The sequence below is a fragment of the Bos indicus genome, chromosome 8, assembly GCF_029378745.1.
Source record: "Bos indicus isolate NIAB-ARS_2022 breed Sahiwal x Tharparkar chromosome 8, NIAB-ARS_B.indTharparkar_mat_pri_1.0, whole genome shotgun sequence".
NCBI lineage: Eukaryota > Metazoa > Chordata > Mammalia > Artiodactyla > Bovidae > Bos > Bos indicus.
The window spans coordinates 70,988,693-70,997,725 of NC_091767.1; positions in this window are offsets into that span (position 1 = coordinate 70,988,693).

Consider the following 9,033-nt stretch of genomic DNA (forward strand, 5'->3'; position numbering starts at 1 on the left):
TGGCAAAGAAATTGCCTGCCAATGCGGGAGGCATGAGATGCAGGTTTGATCTCTGGGTTGGGAAGATCCCCTGGAGCAGGGCATGGCAACTCACTCCAATATTTTTGCCTGGAGAATTACGTGGACAGAGGAGCCTGGTGGTCTACAGTCCATGGAGTCACAAAGAATTGGACACAACCAAAGTGACTTAGGATGCACACACAATCCAAGGATAAGTGAAGTTGAAAACTTGCTCCTAATTTCCTTCGGTGTAAGTGGGGGAGGCAGGATATGAACCCTGGCAGTGGGACTTGGCACCAACAGGCTATACGACCTCATAGGGCACTAGGCGTTTCTTTCTTGCTTGCTTTTTGCACTGTCTCACAAAGCAAAGTCTTCAATCTCAAGTCTCACTCTTTCAAAATTTCACAAAACTTCTTCCCCAAACCTAACCCACAATGGCTAGTGATGCTCATACTATCTCCTCCATTTGTCCTGGGTCTCTTCCTCCTGGCTGTGTTCTGTGTAAAGCAGTGTGGAATCTTGGCTTCCTGAGCTCTGTATCACTAGCCACTTTATCCTCTTTTGCACACACACAAAACATCCGAAATGGCAGCCTGGGCATGCCACTCCTTCCTACAGTGGGGCAGGATCGGGGGTCAGAGACTGGAGACATGATCTTCATGCCATCTATTTTCAAGCTCTTAGGAGATGCCTCTGTAGTGCTTTGGAACTGAACATGCGCTTGCTGAACCACTCTATGTGGAAATGACTTCATCTCTATTTCTTTCTTTTTTATTAGTAAAAAATTTTTTTTATTGATGGGGGCCATTTTTATAGTCATTATTGAATTTGTTACAATACTGCTTCTGTTTTATGGGGTTTTTTGGCCACGAAGCATGTGGGATCTCAGCTGTCCTACCAGAGATGGAACCAGCATTCCCTGCATTGAAAAGTGAAGTCCCAGCTACTAGACCTCCAGGGTAGTCCCTTCATCTCTGTTTCCACAGAACATATTACAGATTCCATTCATTTCACCCCAGTATTTAACAACACAAAGTGATTGGTAGTTTGCTGTCCTGAGCAAACTACTTTCCCATTGCATCTTAGTTTCTTCCTCTGTTAAATGAGGGAAATAATATATCTATTTTAAGTTCATTGCAGGCATCAAATAACAAAAGATACCTAGTAATACCTGATACATAGATGATGCTCATTAGACATGAGCTGCTTTTGAATTTGAATCTGAAAGCAAAGTATCTATCTTTCCACATACTTGTAATGCCTTGTCATTGTATGTACTATATTCCTGAGGAAATCACTGGAATAGAAGTCTAAATTTCACAGCAAAGGAAATGATTTGATCAGATTTCATGGCATATAAAAAACAAAAGAAGCAAACAAACAAAGTATATGTAAGCATGCTTCTAACCCTCCCATGACTTCCAGGCTACACTTCTAAATGTAGTCTGTGGAGCCCTTTGAACACTGGATGCCAATGCAAGGCATGAAGGATGTAGAAATGGACCAAGATAGGGGATCTGGGTTCTCGTCCCACCTGCCTGTAACTCCTGGAGGAGGAAATGGCAACCCACTCCAGTATTTTTGCGTAGCAAATCCCATAGACAGATGAGCCTGGCGGGCTACAATCCAGGGGGTGGCAAAGAATCAGACACAACTGAGCATGCATGCATGCCTCTAACTAGCCATGTGATCCTACTCAAGACATTTACTCTTCTTAGGACTCAGGGTTTTTTTTTTGTCTCATATATGAGAAATACCCATAAAACAAACAGTCAAAAAACAATAGAAACCTCAGCTTGCTTTATAGGGTGGCTAGGTCAAGAAAGATAACCTATAGGAAAGTATTTTGTCTATCATAAAATATGAGAGATTGTTATAGTAATTTTACAGTTTTCCTTTCAGTTCAAAACAAAGTACAACTGTAAGCAACCATTTCTACCAGTGTTGGCTTGACAGCAGCTTCCATGGCTTCTTTTGGGGGGTGCTGCTCTGCAGTAGCTGCATCAGCATCTGGGTTAGGAAGGCATGGTCCACAACTGTGTCTTGAACTCAGCTGACCTCCAAAGGTCATTTGATTGCTCCTTCTGCCTCTGATAGGACTCAGTGTCCTGTCCCCCTGGACAGGCAGGGGGACAATGCCTGTTGGCCATGGAGTGATCTCTGTCTCTCTTTCTCTCATATCTATCTTTTTTTTTTTTTTTTTTTTTACTGTGGTGGAGCTTTTTGATTCAAATTCCTCATTTTGCTGCAAAAGCTAGATTTATTCATTGTCATAAAATAGGAATATTCCAGAATGGCCACTTGCCATACAAATAAAGACATAGATCTCTCTATTATATGTTTTCAGATCTTTCTATCAATTATTAAAACTTTTTGTTTAATCCATTCATTGCATCCTACGTGGTAGAGTTTACCCTTTATGCCTATCTTTGGGCCCAATCTGGCAGGAGAACTATGGCCTGCATCCAAGGAAGTTTCATTCAACTTGTTCTCAGACAAATAATGGTCTAAATTTGGAACCCCACAAGGTTTCGAGAATGTCTTTCACACTTAGGATGATTATCTGAACTAAGTCCAAACCTTCATGCTTGAAGACTCAGCTATTGTTAATTATAGCTCCTCTTCACTGCTGGTCAATTACCTGGCTCTTTTCCTTTTGCTTGGGAAATGACCTTGTACCAATTTCCTGGATTGTTTAGAATGAGCTTACATGGCAGACGCTGATGGTTGATGAGTGAACCAAAGAAAGTTGATAGCATTCAGCTTGGCTTCCTCTGGCGCAGGGCCCAAAGCTTTGCATGAACTCAAATGCAATTCACCTGAAGAACAGCTTTCTCTAATAATTGTTTATGGTACAGTCTAAACCACAAAAGCCTTATGAGAACTCTGGGCCAGAAAGTACAGGAATAGGCGTGGCCAAGAGAGCAGTGGGGATGGGGTAGTTGATTATAGGTTACAACCCACCTCCCTCATCATGGATGGAGTTTTCGTCTAGCAGCTTGATTTTATTATCTCTACACTGAATTCTAGTTGGGGACTTGAGAAAGAGCTTTTATTTAATTCTTGGCTTAAAAAAATAATGGCAATATGTTCTTTTAAAAGAAAAAAACAACAGAACAGGTTTTGCAAGGGCAGGATTTTTGGTTCTGAAGTTTCCCACACTATCAGGCCTTGGCAAGAGCAGCCCATGGCTATTTAGGGTGAAAAAGGTAAAAATAATATAGTTGAGTGAAACTTAGAGTTTACATGTCTTTTCAACAATCATTGATTGCATACGTAATCTCTGCTAGGTGATGTGCTAAGCGAGCAAAGACATATAGCAAAGTCCTTCCTTTCAAGCGGCTTACAGCTTAGAAGAGAGAGACCAACCCCCATGTAAACAGATGTAATGACCCACTGTTTATGCTACCATCTCTGCAGGGGAGAGGAAGGAGGAGATAACTCTGGTGTGTTGAGGGTAGGATGAAAATATTGTAAGATATTCAAGCTTGAAGGGCCTTACATTTTTATATAGTCTTACATATTGTTGTTGATTTACTTACTCAGTTGTGTCCAACTCTTGGGGCCCCATGGACTGTAGCCCACCAGGCTCCTCTGTCCATGGGATTTCCCAGGCAAGAATACTGGAGTGGGTTGCCATTTCCTTCCTGACCCAGGGATTGAACCTGTGTCTCCTGCATCTCCTACACTGGAGGTGGATCTTTACCACTGAGCCACCGGGAAGCCCCTTAATCATACATACTCAATTTAAAGACAAAAGAACTTCATCCCAGATGTGAAGTGACTTACCTGAGGTCCTGCAGCTAGGTGAGCAGTGCAGTGGGTCTGGGATGTTACTCTTTCATTTCTCAAGGCCGTAGTGTTCCTCCCTGCCCCCCTCCCCCAACAGTAACTTGCATCCTCAGGAAGCGACCTAAGCACTCTGATGGGGTGCTGGACTGTGCTTGTGAAGACTCTGCTTCTCCCTTGTTCTGCACGCAGGGCTGTTTTAAGGTCAACCCTGCCTCCAGCCCTTGCTCTCTGTCTTTGGCACTTTCCTTCAGTGATGACTAGTGCTTTGGTACTCGGAATCTCTCCAGGGATCAGATATTCTCACTTACTCTGCGGTGTTAATGATTTTATTTGGTAATCTCCCTCAGAGGGTAGCATTTTAGGAGGAAGTGTTAGAAAGAGCAGTTAAGACTTAACTTTCAGGCATTTAGCACGGATATATTTGGGGCAAGGGGAGGGGGTGTACCTGTGTCCTCCCAACCGTACTCCACCAAGGACTACTCAGTAGCTATAGTTGTGGGGACAGTGGAATTGCTGGGGGAGACCTCAGCTCTGTGTCAGAACCATTCCTTAACTTCTAGAAGTGCACTGGAAGCCTGCATCATGGTTCACAGCTAAAATTAGGAAGAGGAGCTATTGGTGTTTCATAGGAGAAGAACCAGAGAATTGAAGGTCAAAGTCATAATACTGATATGGGACGTTCGTGCACATATTGCCTGATCAAGTCATAGCTTCCTTCTTACCAGCCTCTGGCTCAGGGCAGATGCTCACAGGTGCTGTGAGAGGGGTGAGACCTGAGAACCAGAGCTGGAGGCAGAGGCTCTGTGCAACTGTGTATATTCTTTACCCTCTGGGCTCCTGGTTCTGCCCCATCTTTCTGCCTGAGTTGGTTTCGAGAAGAAATACAAAGTACTGCCTCCATTCCCATATTTGACAAACACTTTATGTTGTGGGTCTTCCCCAGTGGCTCAGCGGTAAAGAATCTGCCTGCAATGCAGGAGACAGGGATTCGATCCCTGGGTCGGGAAGATCTCCTGGAATAGGAAATGGCAACCCACTCCAGTATTTTTTGCCTGGGAAATCCCATGGACAGAGGAGCCTGTGGGCTACAGTCCAAAGGGTCACAAAGAGTTGGACATGACTGAAGTGACCTAGCACTTCTTACTATTTTCTTACTTAATTCCTGGTTGCTTTTTTGGCTCTATGTGCAGAATATTGTTCCTGAGAAGGTGTGTGTGTGTATGTGTGTGTGTGTGAATATATCATATAGTATATAATAAAGTTCTGCAGTTTGATCCAGGCACCTAAGTTTGGTATTATTTGAATTATGAAAGCCTGAATCCCAGAGTATTTTAAACATTTTTCAAGTTACTTAAAGTCATAGAATATTTTTGAAAAATTCTAGAACTGTGGGTGAAAATAATATCACTGTGTCTATCTATCTGTCCATCCATCTTTCTATCTCTCTATATATCCATCTATAGATCTATCTATATATGTCTATTTATCTATCCATCTAGCTATCTTTTTATCTATTGAATTATCTAGCTATCATCTATCATCCTTATTAATATATCTATCTATATCTTTTAAAATGTAATATCTGTGTATATTTTTTGGAATGGGTATAACAATTTAATTATTAACAATTAGATTAATAGTTAAATTGTTAATTATTTAATTATAATTATTATGTGTGTGTGTGTGTGTGTGTGTGTGTGTGCATGCTCAGTTGTGTCTGACTCTTTGCTACCCTATAGACTATAGCCTGTCAGGCTCCTCTGTCCATGGAATTTTCCAGACAAGAATACTGGAGGATAAAGGAAATACTGGAGAAGGAAATAGGAGGAAGGAAATATTTCCTTCTGCAGGGATCTTCCGACCCAGGGATTGAACTAGGGTCTCTTGCATCTCCCGCATTGGCAGGCAGATTCTTTACCACTGAGTCACCTGGGGTGCCACTTGCCTCTCTATAATGATGGGCACAGTCATGTCAGAACTGGAGGTAGTATGGAGTTTAATCTTTTTCAAAAGTTAATTGATTAATTTGGTTCATAGGGTCTTATGTGCGGCACGTGGGATCTGTGTTGGGTCATGTGGGATCTTTCCTTGTGGCGCCCAGACTCTCTAGTTGCGGCACATGGGCTCCAGATCCAGCTCAGTATTTGCAGCACATGGGCTGAGTTGCCCTGCGGCATGTGGAATCTTAGTTTCCCAACCAAGGATGGAACCTGTGTGTTCTGCGTTGCAAGGTGGATTCTTAACTACTGAATCACCAGGGAAGTTCCCTGGGGTTTAATCATTGTTTCTGATTCAGTTTCTTATTGGGTGATAGCAGTGTTTCCTAACACAGGGCAACTTTGTCCCCCAGGGAATATTTGGCAATGTCTGGAGACATTTTTCATTGTTTCCATTTTGATTAGGGTGAAGGGTGCTGTTAGCAGCTTGTGGCTGGAGATGAGAGATGCTGTTATAGTGTATGCAACAGCCCTCATACAATGAAGGACAGTGGAAAGCATTCTTAACATATAGATGACAAAACTTACACTGTTTGCCTTTTGCCATGGACTGACTCTGTTGAGTTTGGAGGTCAACATCTTGCTGCCAAGTACAATATAAACCTAGAAGAGGAAAATACATCCAGTCTCAGAAATAATGGTCCTTGGACACTTACAGAAATATTGGGACACTGATCAAATCATTTTAAAATAATAGGAGATATCTAAGATAAAATATTTCTCAATCCCATTACCTAATTAAATTGTCCCATACGTATTTAAAATATTCAGTTATTCAAATCCTAAGCTTACTAATAAATATTTCCTGATTCTAGAAAATGGCTGTATAGCACTAGAGAACTGACAAAACATATTCTAGAACCTTTCTCACAAGCCTGTTATTAAACAGACTATCTGAAACTGAAAAATTGGATCCCTTGGTAACTGGAACGGCTATAATCTGATTTAATGGAAAAGATAGAAATGGCAAGAAGGATAAATTGATGAAGGGGATTAATGGTGAAATAAATTCCCAGGGCATTTGCAGGAGTTGCTATTAATTCCCTACCCACTGTAGGTACTGAAACAATCTGGTGTCTGATATAAATGATCCTAGGGCTTGTGATTGCTTCAGTTTTCCTGGACAGAGTTACCCTGACTTTGCCAAGTTACCCTGAGTTTGCCAAGGCAGGAAAGTAGATCCAGAAAAAAATTGCATCAGAACAAAGGAAGGGAGAAGAAATGCTGTAAAAGTGTGTTTGGGGGGATTCCACATTAATTGGCTGGAAAAATCAATACCCCAGTTGCTGTATTAATAGGGTTTTGTTGTGCAGTGCCCTTGTATATGTGAAAGATTGGAGGCTTGACAAGGATGCAATAGGTGTATACTCGAGCACATACATTTTGTAGAGGTTGGAGGTTTCTGCAAGAAGCTCAGGGAATTCATCCTCAGCAGAGCATCATGGGAGATATTAGACTGGGGGATTTGGGGTAATGTGCTCCTCCCCCAGGGCACATTGATATGGTGGCCAAGGAATTCTTCCTTTTGAAGACAAGGTCCATGAAGGTCATGGAAAGCCCCAAGCAGTAACTTGGTTTCTTTTTTATAAAAAATGTAAATTATTGTTTTTCTTAAGAAATAAAAATCCACAGAAAATGAAAAGAAAAACCCTATAACGTTTTGAGAACTGTAATGAACACTATGTACTCATTACCTAGATTTTTCAGCTGCTAACCTCTTGCTAGTTCACTTCCATGTTGCTTTCTCTATATAAACACACTGCTTATGTGCCAAACCACTTAAAGGATTCATAGGTAGGCTGCAAACATCATGACACTTCCCTCCTCAGTACTTTAGCCTTCATCTTCCAGGAAAAAGAGAATTCTCATACATAGCCACACCATTAACACACCTAAGGAAATTAGCATGAATTTGATAAAATCATCCAACAAACAATCCCTACTCAAATATTCCCAATTGTTCCAACAATGACTTCTCTAATTTTTTGCCATTGCATTGCCTAATACGTCTTTTTGCAATGTCACTTCAGTCATGTCTCTTTGCGACCTCATGGACTGTAGCCTGCTAGGCTCCTCTGTCCATGGGATTCTCGAGGCAAAAATACTGGTGTGGGTTGCCATGCCCTTCTCCATGGGATCTTCCCGACCCAGGGATCGAGCCCACAGCTCCTATGTTTCCTGCATTGGCAGGTGGGTTCTTTACCACTAGAGCCACCTGGGAAGCCCCAGTATCTATTTTTAGTTTCTTCTAATTTAAAAAAAAATCACCAAATATTTCTCTGTTCTCCATGACACTGAAGTTTTTGAAGGGTCTGAAATTGGTCTGAAAGTTTCCTAGTGATTAGCATTAAGTTGGAGAAGGCAATGGCACCTCACTCCAGTACTCTTGCCTGGAAAATCCCATGGATGGAGGAGCCTGGAGGCTGCAGTCCATGGGGTCACCAAGAGTTGGACACGACTGAGCAACTTCACTTTCACTTTTCACTTTCATGCATTGGAGAAGGAAATGGCAACCCACTCCAGTGTTCTTGCCTGGAGAATCCCGGGGACGGGGGAGCCTGGTGAGCTGCTGTCTATGGGGTCACACAGAGTCGGACATGACTGAAGCGACTTAGCAGCAGCAGCAGCAGCATCAAGTTGGACAAATAAGGCAAGAGCACTGGAAGCATAAAGTGTCAGCTGTCCCACTCCTGGGGATGCCAAGCTTGATCATTTGGATTAGGAGGTAACCACCAAATTTCTCCATTGAAAAGAAAATCCCCTTTCTCCCCTGGTGAGCCCTATACCAAGGTTACAGGATAAAAATCTCTGGAACTGATCAAGCCCCATACAACTGTTGCCATGAGCCTCTGGCTCTAAACCGGCCAGTTCCCTGACTCCATATTAGGTAAAATACCCTATTATCCATCCTATGGCATCCTAACCAGTCAAGTAATGCCACCATTCCAGTAGAAATTTTCTCTGTCCTGAGGCTATAAAAATTGGCTGCAAGTCTGCAAAAGCTTTCAGCTCTCCTTTGAGCTGGCCCACTGTTCTAACAGCATCTCCCACTCTGATAAACTTTATTCTCCTCTCTCTGCCTCATGTCTGAAAATTCTTTTCTAACCCCACACATGGACTGTGACATCCTCCAAATAATAAGTAATTTGTGGGGTGATACCTTGAAGTTTTGTTTTCAATGTATATGGATGATCTTTCCCTGAATCAATTATTGCATTGGAAGGTTTTCTAATTTTACAGT